Source organism: Rhinolophus sinicus, chromosome 16 (assembly GCF_057876585.1).
Source record: "Rhinolophus sinicus isolate RSI-liver-muscle chromosome 16, RSI-T2T, whole genome shotgun sequence".
Classification (NCBI taxonomy): Eukaryota; Metazoa; Chordata; class Mammalia; order Chiroptera; family Rhinolophidae; genus Rhinolophus; species Rhinolophus sinicus.
The window spans coordinates 14,882,823-14,904,842 of NC_142516.1; the positions used below are offsets into that span (position 1 = coordinate 14,882,823).

A 22,020-nucleotide genomic window follows, 5' to 3' on the forward strand; every position below is an offset into this window, starting at 1 on the left:
TAGGCTTTACTGTAGAAGTGATGGTTAAAGGAGAATTTGCATTTCGACATTATTTAGAAGTACAGTGCCTGAGATCCCTAACTTGTATGTCAGCCTGACCTGAGATTAGTCTTATCTGAGTCTACTCACCAGGTTTGTGAACTGACACACATCATTTTCCTTCTGTCACCCTCACTATTTTCATCTGAAAAAGTGTGAAATATAACCTACCTCACTGAGTGTTAGGAGTTATTAAATGAGAGAATATGCAAATGCTTAACCTAGGGTCTGGCAAATAGTTCATGTTCAATAAGTGGTAATTTTTAGTGCTTGCTGTGTGTGTATGACATTACACAGTAGCGTGAATTCATTTGCTATGATCATTTGTTCTCCCACATAAAGAAACTTAGCCTGAGAAAGTTTAGATGATTGTCTACATTTATGTAGCTAGTAAGTGACAGGACCCTAGATTTAGGCCCATCTGTAGCCACAATGTCCTGGTAACTCCCTCCCTGTCCCTGGTGCACAAGTGTTCCCACAAACACACTAGCACAGGTGAGCCCACACCTTCCATCCTCTTGTCACATCTTAGAGCCAGGGAATGCTGCAATCACAAGCTGGAGGAAACCATCAATGGGTATATTGGAAATGTAATGCTAAATCCTTCACATCCTTTCACATGGATGTGACAGATTTTTGCATATTTTATATATTTCAGTTCTGAATCTCCCTATATATCTTCAAGTGGACAGATTAACTCCATTAATGCCAGTTTACAGAAGAGGAAACATAAGGATTCAGAGTTTACTTTGGCTTTTCTCGATTCTCTGCAGAGTGACTTGCTGAAGGCCACACATCTGGTAAGTGATAAAGCTCTGCCTCCAACTCAGCCCTTCTAACTTCACGTGCAATGTTCTTGTATACAGTTTACTGAGATACATGAATTATACTACCCCTGTGTATTGACAGCTTCAGAATTTGCTCAGCGTTCTTCTAGCGTTTTTTGTGCCTCAAGTAATTGAAGCTTTGAAACAAACTTTTGAGATGTGTATTATCACTCCTTCATTTTATTGACAAGAAAAAAAACGTGCCTGTGGAATTCAAGTAAACTACCCAAGATTAACAGAAAGGACTTTTGGAAGCTGGCACATGAGCTCAGATCATTGTACTATAGAAGTTCTTTCTCTAACACTCGGCCCCAAGGCCTAAAGACTCAGAGATCAGAAAGCTCCGTCATGGGAGATTTTTGTACTAGCACCCCACTGAAAACCATTGCTGCTTCCATGAATGAGCTGTTTGCAAACTTAAGTATCTTGCTCAAGGTCAAACAGCTATTTCATAGATGCCTTCTCATTTCTGTTCAAATTCAAGCCATCCTCTAACACGTATAATAATTGCATTTAACGTTCATGAAAAAATGTGATGTACTTATCTCCCTGTCACTGCACCCTTTCCTTCACCCATATACTCAACTAAAGAAGGTTCAGAGGAGTGGAAATAATTTTTTAAAAGGCAGAGTGTCCCAAATCCCTACAGTTTTAGTTTGCTTACTCTCTAGATTCTAAGTGGCCACTAGCTGAATCTGAAAGACTAAATAAATTCCTGTGGAATGTCTCTGGGTTGTTGTCTTAAAGGGACAAACTGAGAGGAAACGTATTGCTTTTAACACCCGCTTATCCTCTAACCCATGGGGTGTCCTTGCTTCAAAACAAGACAGAGCAGTGTCTTGTTAAAATGTCAGTGCACATTGGTGGGTGTATAAATGGGGGCACCATTTCTGGAGCAAAGTTTGGTAACATGGATCAAACTGAAAAGGGAAGACACATTAATGCAATGATTCTACTATAGAAATAAATTATAAGGAACAGTTTGCATAAGAGGAAGAGAGAGGGATTGAAATATTGACACATTGGAAGTGACCTAAATATTATGCGGATGGGAAACTAGTTGATTAAACCATGGCAAAGCAATTCAGTGGATTTATAAGGTGTTTTGTTTGTTTAAAAATAATGTGAACCTATATGTAAATGAAGGAACATTGTTTAGAATTTTTGATAAGTGGAGACATAGGTTACAGGTAAGTATGTATGTGTATTTATGCATTGCAACACATGTTTATTGAGCAATGATGAAATGCCAAGCGTTGCTCCAACGTGGTCAAAATTTTTATCACAAATAATTGTATATATTTCTGTTTTATACACAATGGGACAGATATCTAAAGGGCTGTTTATAGAATGATAAAAATACAGGATTAGGGGAACACATTTTACTTTTATTCTGTTTTCTTGTCAGAATTGTTTACATTTCAAAAATAATTAGCACATATTGTTTTTATAATTAGAAAAGCCAAATTCATTCAGAGAAAAGGTGAAAGACAGTGCACTGAGCCAATAATGTTTCTGTCCCAACAAGGTGGGAAGAGAAGGCAAGGAATAAAAATGCCACTGATGCTTTAATGTCCCAAGAAGTGAAAAGATAAAGGCCCCTCCCTGTTCTACTCTCCAGGGGTCATCTTTTCGAGGCAGAGAGGGTCCAGGAAGTTGTACTCTGGTGAGGCAGTGATGTCTCTGAGTTAGAAAGCAGCTACATGAATTACAGCTAATGAAATTTACAAAAGAAGGCCAGAGGAGGGCTGTGTCAACAACTGTCCCCAGAGCGCAAGTCGCTTCATTATGCTGGGCTTTAGCCAGGGCTGAGATCTGTTCATCCTGCCTCTGCTCACGGAGTGGATCCCTGCTCTTGAATATCAGGTCCATATCTACACGGATGGGCAATCACCTGAGCTCTAGTGAGTCTCACTTGTGTTTTCAAATCACGTGGAGGAAGATTTTCAGATGACACCTATGCTTGAGTAAAACATGTTCTTGATTCAATTATTCTGGTTTGGTTTGAGCCTGAGTACGAGCATAGTTTGAAAACTCATTAGATGATTCTAAACAGGCAGCCAACATTGAGAACCCCTGGGCTTGGAGGAAGAAGTCCTGCTTTCTTGTGTTATCTCTAATACTTAGCTAGTTGTGTGGCTTTGGGCATAATATTTAATCTCTCTGAGTTATCACTTGTGAAACAAAATGGAATTGAAAATATTCATTTTACCAAATCATGTGCTTGATTGGAGGATTGCAATGAGAGAATATGTATAAAAATACTTTGTAAAATGCTAAGTAAATAATATTTCATGAGTCTAACAAGCTTCCCCTGCTACATCGCTGAAATAATGACACTTAATTCAAGGTCAGTATACTAAAGCATTGTTTCTCAATATGTGGAATGTGATCTGTCTGCATCCAAATCACCTGGGCTGCTTGTGAAAAAATGTAGAGTAAAACTGAAATAGCATTTCTGGAAATGGGGTCCACATCTGCATTTTAAACAAGTGATCCAGCACGCACTTGTGAAATAAGATTGAGAACCAGGGCTAAGTTCTCACAAGCGGATGCAGTGGAGTGTAGCAGCTCTCTGGTGTAGGGCAGGTTGACAGCACTTCAAATGTAGCATCCCGACCAGCATCTGGTTAATATTAATAACAAAAGTGGATCAGAAGACACAATTTCACTCTCAGCCTTTGACCATGTCAGGATGGATTCTCTTCATGCCCTGCTGACTATCTGTGCTGTGTCTTGTGAAATGGATTTCTCTCACTGCTGTTTGACCTAACACAACAGTGGCTTGCCATTGGTGAAACTTCACATGAGTTAAATGCATGGTGTTATTTGCCTTTACATCACTGGCCTGTTACACTCACAGTGTACCCTGTAGTCATTTGAGAGTGGGTGACTGTGCGCCCTCTGCTTTTAGAGGCCTCTAACTTCAGAGGCTAATTCAGCACCTTGTTTAGCACAATGCTTTCTCATGGCTGGTCTTATTGTCTCTCTTTAAAAGAAGTAAAACTTTATATATATGTAAATATATATAATTGTTCAATTACAGTGGCATGCAATAGCATATCACTTTCAGGTGTACAACATAGTGATGAGACATTTATACAACTCATTAAGTGATCACCCTGATGAATCTAGTACCCATCTGAACTCTGTATTTGGTGGATTGGTTGTCTCCATTTTGTTTAGTTCTTTTTCTGGAGCTTTATTCTGTTCTTTCACTGGGGACATGTTTCTATCGTTACCCCATTTTGGCTACCTCCCTGTGTTTATGTATTAGGTAGGCCTGTTATGTCCCCTGGTCTTAGTAGAGTGGCCTTATTTTGTAGTTGTCTTGTGGGACCCAGTGGCAGAGTCTCCCTGTTCATCTGAGCCAGGAACTCCAGGTGTGTCCCTTGTGTGGGTTATGTGTGCCTTCTTGTTGTAATTGAGCCTTGCTTGCTCATTGCACGTCAGTAGGAGGGATTGACCTTCAGGCTGATTGGTTGTGAGGACTGGCTGTGACTACAGTGGAGGAGCTGTGGTTCAGGGGCTGACCCTATGGAGCAGGATTCACTTTAGCAGGGCTCTGGTGCCTGCTCAGTCTTCCCTTTGAGTATATGGTCTGTGAGGTGAGGTGGCTGGGTGGTGCTCCAGTGAGGTCCAAAGCTGGCCACCAGGCATGCTGGCTCAGGACCTCCTGGGAGGAGATCTGTTGCAGGTCAAGTTCAGCCTCTGCCTGTGCTCTGCCCATAGCCACGTGGCATGAGCCTCAAAGTGATCCATAGATGTCTCTACTGCACTGAGGTTAGAGGTGCCTGGGAGAGGCTAAGCTGTTGGCCAAAGTCAACTGCCACTAGTGTTGGGCTGTGGCTGCTCAGCTAGAGGTATGGGGCACACGGAGGCCAGATGCTACTTGTTTAGGGTTTTTGAACCGTTGAGAGATTTGGGGAAAGTCCACAGCCTGAGCCAAGACAGGCCATTTGATTAGAAAAGGCACTGACAGCCCTTATTGTATCTTCTATCTAAAAGAAGTCTATACTTGGGTTAAAATTTTTCTGAGATCTTCTTTAGGAAATGTTAATTCTTAAGTGTTGTATTCTGCTCCTAGCAGCACAAACAGTTCCCCAAGACAGAGAAACAGCTTAGGATACTTGCCTCTAGCCTAAGCAGTTCCTACTTTCTTAGTACTTAGAATAATTGCCTATGGGATAGTCAGCTCCAGGGGCACAAGGTAGCATACACTCTGGAAAACTCTGTGAAATATGCCATGCTTCTAGAACAAAAGAGCACCAGGCTGGATAGATGAAGATTTGAGATCATGTCCTTAGAACGACAACTTAGGAACAAAGTCACTTCACCTCTCTGAGCCATAGTTTATAAATTTGTAAATGGAGAAAGCCCAACTCTTCAAGCTTTCTCAAGAAAAAAAAAATAATAATAATAAGATTGGGTGAGATTAGCATGAGAAGATGATGAGATAATGCTTGGAAAACTACTAACTATTGTACAAAGTTCTGCAGGATTTTACATGACGACTGACAGTGATATGATAGCTGGTTATCCCTCGAATAATCAGCATTCTCCTCCCCAAATAGCAGCATCTGCAAGTGCTCAGTGACTCCTGAAAGATCTTTACCTGAAACAAAATCCCATCCTGCTGTAAACTGAAGGCATGGTTTGGAGTGCAGAGAACTCACAGAGCATCCACTCTCAAGAGAACTTAATGGCACAAAGTGCTAAGAGCAGAGCTGTTATTCCGCATTTCCGGGGAGAGTATGCAGACTCACAGGGCCCCAAAGTACAGCTGATGAAGGAGGCAGGAAAAATAAAGGCAAGAAAAATAGGGGGATTCAAGATTATCCTGAGTGCCAGCGTGTTAGGCATGTTCTTTGGTACAAAATTCAGATCAGTTTTAAAATTGAGACTAACCCTCCCTTTCAAAACCTCCTCTGACTTGGGAGAAGTCTGACTATGACACAGGAACCAGAGAGAGCCCTGAATGGAGCAGATAGGACATCTTCTACCTGGGGTCATGGTGGGGGGTGATGCTGGACCTAGGGTAGCAGAGTGGATTAGTGGCAGGTCAGCCCTTTCACAAGGATAAGCTATTTCTCAATAAAAGTATGCTTCCCAACAGACAGAGGCAGGAAACACTAATTCACAGGCTTTTAGTGGCTGACAGACACTTCACATTCAATAACTCTCTCTTTACTTGCAACGAACATTAAGCCAGTGGCAAGAGGCTTGGGCCTTCACAGAGAACAAGATGACCTTGGTCTGGGTTAGAGGGGAAGAGGAGAAAGAGGCAGCAGGGAGAGATACTGAGATCTACTCTCATAAGAATAAACATAAAATGAAAATAATCCCAAACCATTGCTGCGTAACCCTAGAAACCTGTTACCCAGGGGACCTGATCTCCTGGGTTTCCACATTGCAGGCTCATAGATGGTCAGAGTCAGACAGCCCAACAGAGAATCTAGTTCACTCCCCTCCTTTACAGAGTTTTAGAGAGGATAAGTGGCCTTTTCTTGGGCACCGATATAATCAGTTATCAATATATTAGATACCAATATATTCAGTGACATGTTTAGAGTGGAGATGGTGGTTTGGGGCTATTTAATGAACTATAATTTTTAGCAGATCTGAAATTTCTACAAATGTATCTTGCTACATTTTGAATGTACCTTGTGATTTTTAAATGCTAAAGAAGTGAACTACTTAGCTCTTGCAGTTATAGGCAAAGTTTTAGATGAGTGTGTGTGTGTGTGTGTGTGTGTGTGTGTGTGTTTTACAATAATACTAGGTATTAAAATGTGTTAGATGCTAATGTACCAGGCATTGTACAAAGTGCCTCATGTGAATTATCTCATTTAGCCCCCACAAGAACTCCATGAAACTGGGTGATTTGTTTTTCTATTTTGCAGAAAATAAAACCAAGGCTTAGTAAGGTTAAGACATTTTTTTAAATTTATTGGGGTGACAATTGTTAGTGAAATTACCTAGATTTCAGGTGTATAATTCTGTGTTACATCATCTATAAATCCCACTGCGTGTTCACCACCCAGAGTCAGTTCTCCTTCCATCACCATATATTTGATCCCCTTTACCCTCATCTCCCAGCCCCCACCCCCCTTACCTTCTGGTAACCACTAAACTATTGTCTGTGTCTATGAGTTTCTGTTTCTCATTTGTTTGTCTTGTTCTTTTGTTGTTTTGGGTTTATATACCACATATCAGTGAAATCATATGGTTCTCTGCCTTTTCTGTATGACTTATTTCGTTTAGCGTTATGCTTTCAAGATTGGAATACTATTCGGCGGTAAGAAAAGATGACATAGGAACATGTGTGACAACATGGATGGATCTCGAGAGTATAATGCTAAGACATTTTTTGATAATCATCCAGTTAGTGGGAGACAGAGCTGGTAATCAAAGTCAAGTTAGAGGCCCTCAGTAATCCTATAGATGGGTTCCGGGTCTGGAAAGAAGCAGCCCTATGGAATGATTATGACCATAAACCTGGAAGGCCCAAGTGTCAGGTTCGCTATGGGCTTTGCTATTTACTAGATGTGAAAGCTTGTGCAGGTTATCTAACCACTTTGCCTTAGTTTCCTCATTTGTAAAATGGGGTTATTATTGACACCTGTGTCAGAAAGTTGCCATGAGAAAAAATTAAATATGCAAAGGATGTAGAACAGTATCTGTCACATAGTTTATGTTTTAAACACATTAGCTCGTATTATCTGTCAATGGAAAATCAGAAGAACAAATGTTTACAGTGAAATATAGTCCAGAATCTGGGTCTATTCCTTATGATTCAATAACTAAATAGTAACCTGCTGTAAGTCAGCCTTTATGGTGCCTGCTGGGCAAATAATGATGCAAAGGTCTAATATGGCCCCTGATAACAAAAGTCCAAGTTCAATAATAAGTAAATGAAGCCTATCTAGCTGTCACAAAACATCATAAGGATTTCATAGCTATTTTGAAGATGAGGAAATTGAGGCCTAAGAGGCGTACTTGCCAAAGCTTCCAGGAATAACGAGGGACTGAATCAGAATGAAAATCTCAGTCCTTATTTTTCTGATTCTAAAAATCTGTGTTCTCATCTGCTCCATTATCTTGCATTATACATGTGTGAGTGTGTGAGTGTGTGTGTGTGTGTGTGTCCTAACTTAAAAAATAAATACGTAAAACAACTAGTAGCCAAGATTATGCAGAGAACCACAGTTCTGACTTTCAAGTCAAAGCTCTTTTTGTCAACATGCATGGTAAAGGATATGAAAGCACTAAAAATTACGAAGAAAACCTTGAGGTTGTTAAAGTTATTTGGATAACAGAACTGAATTATACTTATCCGATTTAGATTAAGTCAGTAAGAAATGTTTCCCATACCTGATTGTTAGCCTGTCCGTTCACACTGTCTGCCATGTACCTCTTTCCACAATCAGGAAGCACAAATCCAGTGATCTCAATGTAAAAAGGCAGCTTAACTTTACATCACACTCTGAGCAAGGATGACCTACGGATGGATCAATTCCCAAATTGGAAGGCTAAAGTAATAAAAGTTTAAAAGGTGGATATCTTTATGAACTTAGTATGAGGAAGCACGTTGATGGATTTTAATACATCAAAATTAAACACCATTGTTTAACGAAAGATAACAAAGCTGAAGTTAACAGACAGGTGCCAGACTCAGAGAAGATAATTGCTAGATTCATTGACAAAGAATTAATCAGAAGTCCTACAAAAGAACAAGGAAAAACTAGGAAACCCAAAAGAAAAGTGAACTAATTATTTTAATAGCACATGAGGAAAAAATTGAATGGCTACTTACTTGGAAGAGATGCTCTATTTCAACACCAGTCAGAATAATGCAAATTATAGAAGTAATAAGACCTGATACACAATCAGAATGGCAACAATTAGAAAAAGTGATCCCACATAATGGTGACTACAGGCCAACATGGGAACCCTCAGAAGCTGCTGATGGGACAAGCTAATAAGCCACTTTGGGGGGGGGGGGGAAATCACATTCTTTGTCCCATTAGGTTTATACCTCAAAACTTGTATTCTAAAATATAGCAATTATGATCCTGTGTAGAGGTCCCAGAGAAGATTTCACAGGTGCAAAAAGCCCTGTTTGTTGTACACTGCCCTTCTTTCACATTTGGTAGTAAAGAGTTGTGTACAATCTGTGACCTATCAATAAGAGAGTGGATTAATAAAATGAAATAAATATTAAGAAACAAAACGAAAATTTATAACATGCAATGAACAGAAAGGACTGAACTGTATATGGTTTGTTCCCCCCAAATATAATGTTAAAGAAAAAAATTATGAAAACAATATTTATTATATAGTACAGTTTATCTTAATTTAAATGCCATATCACCACTCAACAAACCATATATTTTTCAGACTTTCATATAGGTAAATAAATATATGAAAGTGTATTGGAAGGAAATACTGGATAGAAAATTTATAGGCCCGCACCAAGAGAGGGAAATAAGATTATAAATGTAAAATGCAGGGGAAATAATAAAATACATGATGAATGTGCACCAAGAATATTAAAGTAGCTATGACTACCTGAAGTAAAAAGAAAAATGGTAAAGGAGCCACACATAATATTTCACCATTTGTTGTGCACTTACTATGTGTCTAACTCTGCATTATGCAGTTTCTATTAATTATCACACCTAACTGTCACAGAACATTACAAAGTGAGTACTATGTAGCTATTTTCCAAAGGAGGAAATAGAGGCATCAGGAGACAAAATTGCCAAAGGTTACCAAGATAAGGAGGGGTCGATCCAGAATTGACACCTACATCGCTATTTATCTGAGTCCAAATTCTGTGTCCTCGTCTCTGTGGTCTGCCGCGTGGTTATTTCAAGAGAGAATCCTATGTGAAAGTGTACGGAAGAGGGTTAATGAAGTAAAAGCTTATTTCGGCCTAGAGGGCCTATGAATCATTTTAGTTTTGAATTTCCAAATTATTGATCACCTTGGAGAATTCTAGGCAGCGCAACTGAAGCTAATCTGGCACGTGCTGTGCTCCCCTTTGCATAAGGAAACAATGGATGGGGACGAAGCCTCCGGCGCCTGCCGTTCCATTGGCCATACTGTGCCTACCAAGTGATGGTTCTCCAAAAGAGACAATGGCTCAATTAAGAGAGAGGCTTAAGTTGAGTCTGAGGTGGAGTGTAAAGTAGCTCAAGTTTTCAACAATAGGCGTGTCTAGGCAGAAAAGATTTGAATCAGAAACTAAATTAACAGGTTTTGTCACCGTTGGTGGAATCACAAAGAGTTTAATTTATTTGGACATCTGAGAAACCATTAGAAGCAAGTGTCAGGACAGAATCAGTAGAAAAGTTTGCAGAGTTTCCGTCAATGAACAGAGTGTAAGAACACAGGTCAAATGCCTGTTGCTGTTCCCTCAGCCCCACGGACAACACAATAGGTCTTACTGAGACCATTGCCTTCGTCAGCTGCGTTATACGTTACATACGACATATTTTAGGCCAGCCGAATCCACACTGCTATCCGCTGGGCACGTGTGTTTGGAGTCAGATCATGTTCCTCAGGGTAAGAGTTTGCCTGCTCTTCCTTCTAAGGATCCACCGCCTGCACTATGGCTTTATTCTAATGGTAGGTACACATCAGCTTGAGAAGTTTCTGGAAATAGGTAGGAGCTGATTGTAGGAGTGCCCGAGGGTCACCTTTATCAGCAGGCCCGGACTCCTACAGGGCCAGCCCATCTTATCCCTCCCCACTAGGTCTGAGGCAGTCGTCCTGATGCCTAGGATGAAAATCTCACCTACCGTTTAGTGAGGACAGAAAAAACTATTTCCATCGCAGCCGAACTTTGTAACAGCAATACCGATTCTCATGCAGAGTGCTAAATTCATCTCTGCGTTTCCATTCACCTATCGTGACACTGTAGTATGTAATGTTTCCCAACTTAAAGAATGACAGAGGAAAGAAAGAAGAAAAAGACAAATCTTTGTAAGAGTATAAACAGAGACAAGTCACGTCACTAGATATGATGGAAATAAAAAGAAAGCAGCCCCAGAAGGTAGCGTGCAGCAGGAGAAAAGACAGGGGCAAAAGTAATATGTGAATTTGTTTCTGGAATTTCCAGTGATGAGCTGGGTGACTGGGGGTTAGTGATTTAACCTCACTCTGCCTCAGTTTTCTTATCTGTCAAATGGGACTAGTTAAACATCTTATATGACTCACAGGACTACTGAGGGGAAATAAGGTAATACATACGGAGGCTAGTTGGACAATGTTATAAATTAGATTATTATTAATAGCAATATGTGGCCAGAGAAGGTGCATTTTAATTCACCATGGTTTAAATATATTAAGAGAAAAGTGTTTTTTCTTACCTATGTGAGAATGCAGTAGTAGAAGCAGTGAAAGTGTGAATGTGAGAAATTTAGAACATATTCATTCAAAATGGCATGGAGAGATATTTTGTCATGTAGAGTTTTATACGTGTGCGAAGACCTAACAGAAGGTGTCTTTAAGGCCAAGAAAATACACAGAGAAACACTGGGACAGTCACATAATTAGATAAGCTTCCTGAGGAATATGAGACTGTATGTGGCGAAAAGGAGAAAACAGAGAACAAAGATAGAACATACAAAACTAAGAATAAGACAATCTAGGACGATCTGCTGGACGACTTTGTGCTTTCCTCAGAGAGGCTTGGGCTGCATTGTTCATGATAACCTCAGGTGTGCGTCCGTGAAGAAAGGATCACATTCCACATCGCCCGCCAGGCATCTTTCGTGAAGTGACGTTGTGTCAAATGTTGAGAGAACCACATAGTTGAAATGCTCTCAGAAATTGATTAGCAATTCCCCAATTCATGCAGGAATTATGGCTATGCATTTTCTTCCTTGCAGAGGAGGGGCCCTCACGACCTTATAAGCGACTCTCCCATTATCATACAGCACCTTTTCCCAACATCTCTTTTTTACGCGGAGACATTTGCAGCTGTGCCAGGTCTAACAATTGGCTTTATTCTATACTTCAAAAATATACTCGGCTCACCTACCAACATTTGCTGAGTTTCTGGTCTAAGCAGTAGGGGTTTAAAGATGGTTAAAATGATGATAACTATGGTGAGGGCAGAACGGCCCCCTTCTCTGGAGTTCTTTAAATTACTTGAATGCAACATCTGAGTCTTCTTTGATCTTTTACTCTACTGCATAAATATATATAGTTTACCACAAGTTACTTATTTACTATTGTTTCCAGATCTTCTAACATTCTTATTTTTTCTGACGTTTCTTATTTTCCAGTTTTTCAAAGTTGTCCTTAATATATAATACCCAAGATTTTAAAGGTAAATGAGCAGGTAATGTCTTTAGAATTTTGCATCCTCCTGAAATAAAAAAAATGTACTACCGGGCTGGCGTGGTGGCTCAGGCGGTTGGAGCTCCGTGCTCCTAACTCCGAAGGCTGCCGGCTCGATTCCCACATGGGCCAGTGGGCTCTCAACCACAAGGCTGCCGGTTCAACTCCTCGAATCCCGCAAGGGATGGTGGGCAGCGCCCCCTGCAACTAAGATTGAACATGGCACCTTGAGCTGAGCTGCCGCTGAGCTCCCAGATGGCTCAGTTGGTTGGAATGTGTCCTCTCAACCACAATGTTGCCTATTCAACTCCTGCAAAGCATGATGGGCTGTGCCCCCTGCAACTAGCAACAGCAACTGGACCTGGAGCTCAGCTGTGCCCTCCACAACTAAGATTAAAAGGACAACAACTTGACTTGGAAAAAAAAAAGAAAAAGAAATGTACTACCAAGAATTCCATAATCATAAGAAAGGACAAACTCAAGAACTTAACAGGTAGCCCAGATTTTGTGGGCATTGTTGTCACACCTTCAATAATAGAGAACAGTTGTAGATTTTAGAGATTTGAGAAGCACAGTATAATGAAATAAACCTTGACCTTAGAGTGACAAAATAGTTGGATTTGAATCCTGTCTCTATCACTTATTAGCTGTAAGATCTTGGCCATAATACCACTCTCTCAGCATGTTTGATCATATTTAAAATAGGAATATTATCTACCTATTTCATAGACTACGGAAAAGAAAAGTGAACACAAAATGAGATCATATCTATGTAAGTGCTTCATAAACAATAAAATGTAATGTAAATGTAATATAGCATTGCTATTCTTATAATCAAATGGGTTGACACAGAACACAATGTTCCATTCTGTAATTACCTGAATTCCATAAATGTGTGTTATAGTCTAACAAATTAAAATCCCAGTAGTAATAATAGCTACCATTTTTTGAAGTTTTATTATGTGCCGGGCAGCGCAAGGTGTTTTCCAAAGATTATCCCATTTGGTTCCGGAGATATAGACAACGCTATGCATTGAACAAACCTGTTTTGTTTTCCTGTGGGGCACAAGCAAAACTACAAACCTCGACTTTACCTCTAATTAATTGAGGTCATGTGGTTAAATACTGTCCTACCCAGGTTTGCTCATAAAATCCTTCGTGATTTTATGGAGAAGAGCCTGCATGGTCTTCTGCTTTGCCTCGTTCCCCAACAGCTGGATGGATATAAATGGTCAGGTCAGTCTGTTGTGCCCTGAAGTTGACACTGAAGATTACAGTTCTTTTGCCAGCCCTTGGTTCCTAAATAGTGCTATTGTTCAGAGCTGCCTCCCCAAAGCCCCCTTGTGCTAACCTGACATGGTAGAATGTGCTGTAAGCAGGAAGTAAACTTTTGTTGTGCTAAGCTACTGAAGTTTTGGAGTTGTTAATTACAGAAGTTAGCATTCATTATCCTGCCTATTGGAGTTCCTTAACACCTTCCATTTTTGCCACAATCAGGAAAGAATGTCCATAAGATCCCACTGCTATATCTATCAACCTACAAGCATGTGGGCTTCTGAAATTCAGTTTCCTCTTTTCATGACCATTGGGATTTTTGTCTGCTTTGCTCATTGCTTTATCTTAATTTCCTAGAAAAGGACTCAATCAATATTTGTTGAACAAATATATAAATTTCTGAAAATCTTTTGATGTAGGTGGTTGCTTTTCCAGCCAATTTTCCAGATAAGAAAATGGTAATGCAAATGTCTATTTATCTTATTTCAGAGTTTATTCTTTTATTAGTTTCAGGTGTACAAAGCAATTTAATAGTTAGACATTTACACCCCTCACAAAGTGATAACCCCCCAACATACTACCCCTCTGACTTTGTATACAGCTGTTGCAATACCATTGTCTATATTCCCTATGCTGTACTTTACATCCTGTGACTGTAGATAGATAGATAGATAGATAGATAGATAGATAGATAGATAGATAGATATAGACAGACAGACAGACAGACAGACAGACAGACAGATAGATAGATAAAGAGATAGATACTTACAGTTGGCATTCAATATTATTCTACTTCAGCTTCAGGTATGCAGCACAGTGTCAGGCATCTGCACCGCCTATGAAGTGATCCCCCTGATAAGTCCAGTGCCCATCTGACACCCTATATAATCTTTACAACATTATCGATTATATTCCCCAGACTGTATTTCACATCCCTGTGACTACCAATTTGTATTTTCTAATCCCTTCACCTTCTCCCCCATTCTCACCCCCTCCCATCTAGCAACCATCGGTATTTGTTTTCCTATATCTCTGAGTCTGTTTCTGTTTTATTTGCTCATTTATTCTGTTCTTTAGATTCCACATATAAATGAGATCATATGGTATTTGTCTTTCCCAGTCTGACTTATTTTACTTAGCATAATATTCTCTAGGTCCATCCATGTTGTTGCAAATGATAAGATTCCGTTCTTCTTTTTGGCCAAGCAATACTCCATTGTATAAATGTACCAGTTTCTTTATCTAGTCATCTATCAATGGACAGTTAGTTGTTTCCACATCTTGGCTATTGTGAATAGTGCTGCAATAAGCATAGGGGTGCATACGTTTTTTTGAATTAGTGTTTTGGATTTCTTTGGCTAGATACCCAGGAGTGGAATTGCTGGGTCATAAGGTAGTTCCATTTGCAGTTTTTTGAGGAACCTCCATACTGTCTTCCATAGAGGCTGCACCAATCTGCAATCCCACCAACAGTGCACCAGGTTTCCCTTTTCTCCACGTCCTTGCCAACACTTGTTTGTTGATTTATTGATGACAGCAGTGAGGTGGTATCTCATTGTGGTTTTTATCTGCACTTCTCTAATGATTAGTGACGTTGAACACTCTTAAACACTATGCCTCGCTGCCCCATTAGGCCACTGCAAATCTGCAGTTAAAGATGATGATTATGCTATATCAACTTCAACTTTCTATTGTCAAGATGTTGTTACCGAGGCAAGGCTTGCTGCCCAATGTGCATAGAAGCCAATACTATGGCACCAGCTTTTAAGAAAAACAAAAAAAAATGCATGATTGCAAGGTCAATCGTCAAGGAGACAGGAGGCAGAGCTAAAATCTGTCTCTCAGATCCAGGGTTTGGGGTGAGACTGAAGAGGTGAAGGGGAGGAGGCTGGTATGTGGAAGTGCTAACAGGACAGGTTTCCATGTGTTCGGAAGTCAGGTAGCCAGGATATGGTTGATAGGCAGGCGTCAAAACCTATCACTGGCGAAGCAACCTTAAGTGATACTTTCCCACCAATAAGAAACAAGAACAGTTGGAAGCGATAACTGCAAAAGAGATGTTATCAGATTTAGGAAAGGTTCCCCCAAACTGTGCCTGCCCACCATTTAGAGGAGTTGTCCCCTGAGTTACCTGCCCTCATCACCAAACTAAACACACCCACCAGTGCCATGACATTTCCCTAGTGGCCCATATAAGGCCATAAAGAGATGGCAACGTATTTCTCAGAACTCCCCACCCCATTGCAGGGAAACTAACCCAGTTCCTATCCCCAAGGGCCCAAGAGAACATTACACCCGTGGACCTCAGGGAGCCACCTCCATTCTCGTTTGGAGTGAGCTCCTTTGGTGCATCAAGCTTTCTCTTTAATAAACCTTTTCTCTCTGCAACTGTTTCACCCACTCTCTTGTTTTCTGTCCCGAGAGGGGCAAGGAACCCTGTGCTAGTAACATCCATAAGAGGGCTTTGGAGCTTGGACAATTGTGGGAAGATAAGGTAAGGGGCTTCCGCCCTGGCTCTTCCTGGCCATGGACCCTTCGCTTCCGAAAGGGTTCCAGTTTAGGTTCCCTTCACGTCTTAGTCCTTTTGTTCCATGGGGAGGGGGTGAGAAACCGGTTCCAGGTGTAACTTGGAGGTTAAAATGTTCTCCTCTCCTCATGCTTTTACTGTATTACTTGCAGTTTTATTCTGTTTTCTCTGAAAAACAACTCAGTGTCTTGTTAGACACAGGATAGGGCCAGTTTGAGGCTGGTTCTATGATTACAATATGAATCTGTCTCCTTAGGAACAAATTCTGCGGCTCGTAAGGAGGGGACTCAAAGGCCAATAAATTACTTCCAGATCATCCAATGAAGTTACAGGACCAATATAGGTTTAACATTAAAACATTTCATTTATTTCTCCTTTAGCCCACCAGATAGAATTTGGTGGTACATGGACCTTCATTCCCAGAAGACTAAACAAAAAATTTCAGAGAAAAAAAAAAAAGTAAGGAAGTGAGATGTTTAAAGGGAGGACAGACAGCCTTACTGATTTCCATTTTATCTAAGTCACTATAAGGAAGAAAAGGAAAGAAAACTGCTACTAATTAAATGCAATAAATCACTCTTAACACTAACAGGAACATAAAAAGTGTTATTTTCCTGTGGTTTTTTTTTTTCCCCCAGATGAAACCTTGAGATTCAACCAATGGAAGGCTATTGTGACATTCCACAGAACTGTTACATGGTACAGCCTGATTCTAGTCTAGTTCTTTGGTCTTCAAGTCTTCAGCTTGTTCAATGACTAGTTTTCCAACAGCTTATTATTATGCAGCTGCCACTACCCACGGGCAGCAGAAACACTTTTGTACAGGGTAATGGTTAAGGGCAAAGTTTGTAACAAAGTCAGAAATGGGATTGAAATCTGGCTGTAAAATCTTGAACAGTTCAATTAACTTCTCTGGATTTCACTTTCCTCAAATGCATGATGGAAGTTTTGTTAGTACTCATCGAGTTAATGTGGTACACGGCTTTCACAGTGCATTTCACATGGTAAATGCTCAGAGTGTAACTGTTTGAATCATCGTTATTAGTATTCGAGTCAGTATCCCATTGAAAGCTTTTTGATGCTCAAGATTTGCTCTTCCCTCACCAGACTTTTTTTAATTAAAATTTATTGGGGTGACAGTTGTTAGTAAAATTACATATATTTCAGGTGTACAATTCTGTATTACATCATCCATAAATCCCATTTTCTGTTCACCATCCAGAGTCAGTTCTCCTTCCATCACCATATATTTGATCCCCCTTACCCTCATCTCCCACCCCCCTCCCTCCTTACCCTCTGGTAACCACTAAACTATTGTCTGTGTCTATGAGTTTCGGTTTCTCATTTGTTTGTCTTGTTCTTTTGTCGTTTTTGGTTTATATACCACATATCAGTGAAATCATATGGTTCTCTGCTTTTCCTGTCTGACTTATTTTGTTTAGCGTTATACTCTCAAGATCCATCCATGTTGTCACAAATGGTCCTATTTCATCTTTTCTTACCGCTGAATAGTATTCCATTGTGTATATATACCACAACTTCTTTATCCATTCATCTATCAAAGGACATTTTGGTTGTTTCCATGTCTTGGCCACCGTAAATAAAACTGCAGTGAACATTGGAGCACACGTGTCTTTATGGATAAATGTTGTCAGATTTTTTGGGTAGATACCCAGGAGAGGGATTGCTGGGTCATATGGTAATTCTATTCGTAATTTTTTGAGGAACCGCCACACTGCCTTCCATAATGCAGATTTTTTTTCCATAATGCAGATTTTTGAGCTTATAATAGATACTTTTTCTTTCTCTGGATTTACTTTACTCATTTGATGTAGATTTATCAAACACGTACTAAGTTCTATGTACAATGTTAGATATCATGGATAGATAATATAATTAAAGTACGCTATCACCATCAAACTTCATTGAAATTACACAACATTGGTGGCATTTAGCAACAAAAAGGGACCAGGTAGAATAATAAAAATCACAGATCCAACATAGCACATGCCTTACAAACATAAATGTTCCGTCCTGTGAAATGCAATTTAAAACCATAACGAGAGGAGACATCTGATTTCCACTCCAATATGTAAAGAGCTTGAAAGCCAACTGACAAGGAGAAAATTCTGAGATGCCCAAAATTAAATTACTATAGGCCAGAGGGTGGAGGGAAGAGACAGGCGAGGTTAATCAGTTGACAACTGCGGGGCAAAACCAACAAAAGAGCTTCCAGTACTGAATGGATGTTGAAACTGTGAATTAACTTCCAGGTGGCTCTTTCCCCTGTTATCTAAAGAGAATAGCAGAGTAGCTGACCCCAGGGGCTGTCAACCCTCAGGAAGCTCTGATTCTTGCTTATGCAGGACCTTTCCAGACTGTAGCCCATTACCAATCCTGACAACAAACACTTCTTCCTTAGGGTCTGTGCACCTATGCCAGAACTAGCCCCACTTCACATTCTCCCACCCCCTTTATCTGTAGCCAGTGTAAAGTCTTTCTAAACAGCTCACATCTTTCTTTGCAAAGTGTTTGCCTCAAAGAGCCCACGGACTCCAGGACTGCTGACTTGCTCGTCTTCCCCACCGAGCCCTGCTGCTGGTGGCTTAGACTTCAGGCCTCAGGACCTGGTCCTTTTCTGGCTAGCATTTGGCTCACTAAACCCTTTATTTCAGGAAAGCTTTCGGCCGTGAAAGGTTTTGTTTAACACCACACTGGTATTCTTACAATAAGGTAAACCTGGGCAAACTGAAAATCAGAAACTTGGTTTTTGAATCATTAGAGAATGGAGGTTGAAGGTAAACCTTCACCTTGCAATGTGGTGAGAGTGGCTCACACAGAGAGTGATAAGAGCTAACCAAGTTCTGCTTACCTAGAGCAAAGGCTGCTGGAGCCCTAAGCTTGGGGAACGCATCAAGGGTCATTGGGATGAGAGTCTGGAGATAGTGTGGCTGAGCATACGAGTGGGAAACTCCTGATCACTCTAGTCAGACGGGCATCCACACACATTCACAGGAGTTACCTTGGGAACCCCATCAGGTTCTCAGAGTGAAACTGTGAGAAAGATCCCCTCATGGCTCAGGCAGGGGGAGAGGAACGTGAATCACTGTGAATGCTTCTCCCCGAGTAGAGAATGTGGGGCAACGGAGGGGAAGAAAAAGCTGTATGTGTGAAGGTCACATACCCAAGGCAAGTCTAAAACATGGAGATTTCACCAGAAGATGATAGAAAATGTCCCCCTTATCCACATGCTTTAAAATCACTCAAGCAGTGCTTCCAAGTCAATGGATCACAGCAGAAGGAACAGCAAGACAAAGATTTCCTCTGAGGAGAAGTATGTAGAGGTGTCAGAAGTCATTAGGAAAGGAAGGAAAAAAAGACAGTGGAAGAATTTGAAGCCCCCTACAGGAGCAATGGCTACAGAAAACTGTAAACAGACCCTGCCTTCAGTTATTATAAATCTTAACGTGAGAGGCCTACTTGCCTCAGTTTCTTTTGCCTGATACGTGTTTGGCTTTAAACAGAAACGTTAGAGGTCATGTTAAGTGTCAAGAAACAACACAGTCTGAAGAGACAAAGCATGTGTTATTATCACGCTCAGGATTAATACAGACATTGAAGTTACCATCATTTTAAGTAATTATGATTAATATGTTAAAAGTTCTGATGACGAAAGTAGACAGTGTGCATGAACAGATGGGTAATGGAATAAAAAAGATGGAAATTCTAAGAAAGAATCTAAAGAAAATGCTAGAAATCGAAAAGAAAGACTTGAGTCTTCAACTCAGCTGAAGAAAGAATCAATAAGCTTGAAGATAGGTAAAAAGAAACTTCCCAAACTGAGTTGCAAAGAAAAAAAAGAATGACCGCAACAATGGCAACAAAAGCAACCATAACAGAACGTGGAAGAACTGTAGGACAATTTCAAAAGATATAACATATGCATACTTGGCTTACCAGATAGAAAAGACAGGGAGAATAAAGTAGAATAAATATTTGAAGTAATAATGCTTGTGAAATTGTCAAAATTCATTATAGGCAGAAAATTACAAAGCAGGGAATCTCAGAGAAAACAAAGAGGAACGATTATCCAAAACACCCACACCTCTAGGTAGCTTATATTTAAAAAGGTGTTCTGGTACCACTTCCAGAATGATGGGGCGGGGATTCCCCCACATCACCAAGCTGGTGTCTTACAATTCAACTCAATTCTAACACTGTCTACACAGAGATAGTACCAGATTCCACAAATACAGGCTCAGTCCTACAATACTGCCCCCCAGCCCCACATACACACACACACACACTCTCTCTCTCTCTCTCTCTCTCTCTCTCTCTCTCTCTCTCTCTCTCTCTCTCTCTCTTCAGATGTGAATTGTAAGCCCCTGTCATTACCTGTGCTTTTGACCAACTGGCTGCAGATTGATGGTTGCTAGTACGTACTCCTTAGACTTCAGTCTCCAGTCTCAAGTTCAGGCTGTTACTCTGACTGATTGGCTATAAATCAGAGTTTCCCACGACTTCCACCTTGGATTGATTAATTTGCTAGACCAGTTTCCAGAACTCAGAGAAACATTTTACTTACTAGATTGCCAGTTTATGATAAAAGGATATAACTCAGGAACAGCCAGATGAGAGAGACGCACAGGGCAAGGTGTGCGGGAAGGGCACAGAGTGCCATGCCTTCCTTTTCTTAAAACTCGGTGAGTTCATCTACCTGGAAGCGCTCCAAACCCATCCTTTTGGGTTTTGGTGATTAAACACAATCTCCAGCCCCTATTCTCTCCCTGGAGGTTGGGGTTGGGATTGAAAGTTCCAACCCTCTAATCATGTGCTTGTGTCTAGGAACTAGCCCTATTTTTTGGTGACTAGGGGCATTCCAAGTCACCTCATTGGTATAGTTGAAAACATCTTTACTACTCTTCTCACTCAGGAAATTTCAAGGGTTGTAGGAGCTCTATGTCAGAAATGGGGACAAAGACAGTACATATATTTCTTATTATAAATCACAACATCACAATATTCAACCTGCAGAAACTCAAAGACAAAGTAAAAATCCTGGAAAAAGCCAGAGGAGCAAGTACCATATAGTTACAATGATAAGAATTATAGCAAACTTCATGACAGAAACCGTGCAAGCAAGAAGAAAGTAGAGTGAAATAGTTAAAGTGCTTAAAGAGAACCCAACAACATGTACTTCAATTTATATGTCCAGTGTGATTCTCCTTCAAGAGTGAAAAAGAGACCAAGGCATCGTACGTAGGTAACTTAAAACTGAAAAAATCCATAACCAGTAGCACAGCACACCCAGAAAAGTTATAATAAGTTCTTCAGAGAGAAAGAAAATTATGTAGGCCAAAAAGCTGGACCTGCATAAAGAAAAGAAGAGTATTAGTGAAGAAAAATAAATGAAGGTAACTTACTGTAGCACAGAAAGTAAGGAAGCCTCTCCACACTCCTTGCACCCCCCCCAAAAGCACAATGTTGGGTACATGTTAAGAGACACAGGAACTAATAGAACTTACGAAGGTCAAAGCTGAAACAACCCACACAACAACTAAGTAAAATAGTATTGGATTATAAACCAAAGTATGAATAAATGTTCCAAAGCTCATACTGACATAAATGATTGAATGAATGAATGAATGAATGAATGAATGAATGAATAAGAGATAATAAACAAACCCTCCATGCAGAAGAACTCAAAATAATGAATGTAGGTACTCCACCTTCAAGGTGGTAGTCCATAATAGCTTCAGATTTCTCAAGTGTGGTTTGCACACCGCCGTGCTTTCCTTTCAGAGAGTATAGTATTAAATGGGGGTGGGTAGGGATGTTAACTTAATTTCTCAAGGTCTTACATCCATCAGGTGTATTCAAATGGGACCAAAACCTCACAGATATGTCTATTGGTATAGTTCCTGAAATGTCAAGGAAAAAAACGTTTTGACTAGTCTGTAGCGGAGTGGAATTATAAGACATATGGGTAGAGATGGTTTG

The 22,020-nt window shown here is 40.3% G+C and overlaps 1 long non-coding RNA gene across 1 annotated transcript in view; it reads left to right on the forward strand.

Moving 5' to 3' along the window:
- The first annotated feature begins 718 nt into the window (after positions 1-718).
- Positions 719-22,020, forward strand: part of LOC109447154 (uncharacterized) — a 240,793-nt gene continuing 219,491 nt past the window's right edge. Inside the window, exon 1 of the long non-coding RNA XR_016019289.1 lies at positions 719-839. This is a non-coding gene — a long non-coding RNA (uncharacterized LOC109447154). The remainder of the gene's footprint in view (positions 840-22,020) is intronic.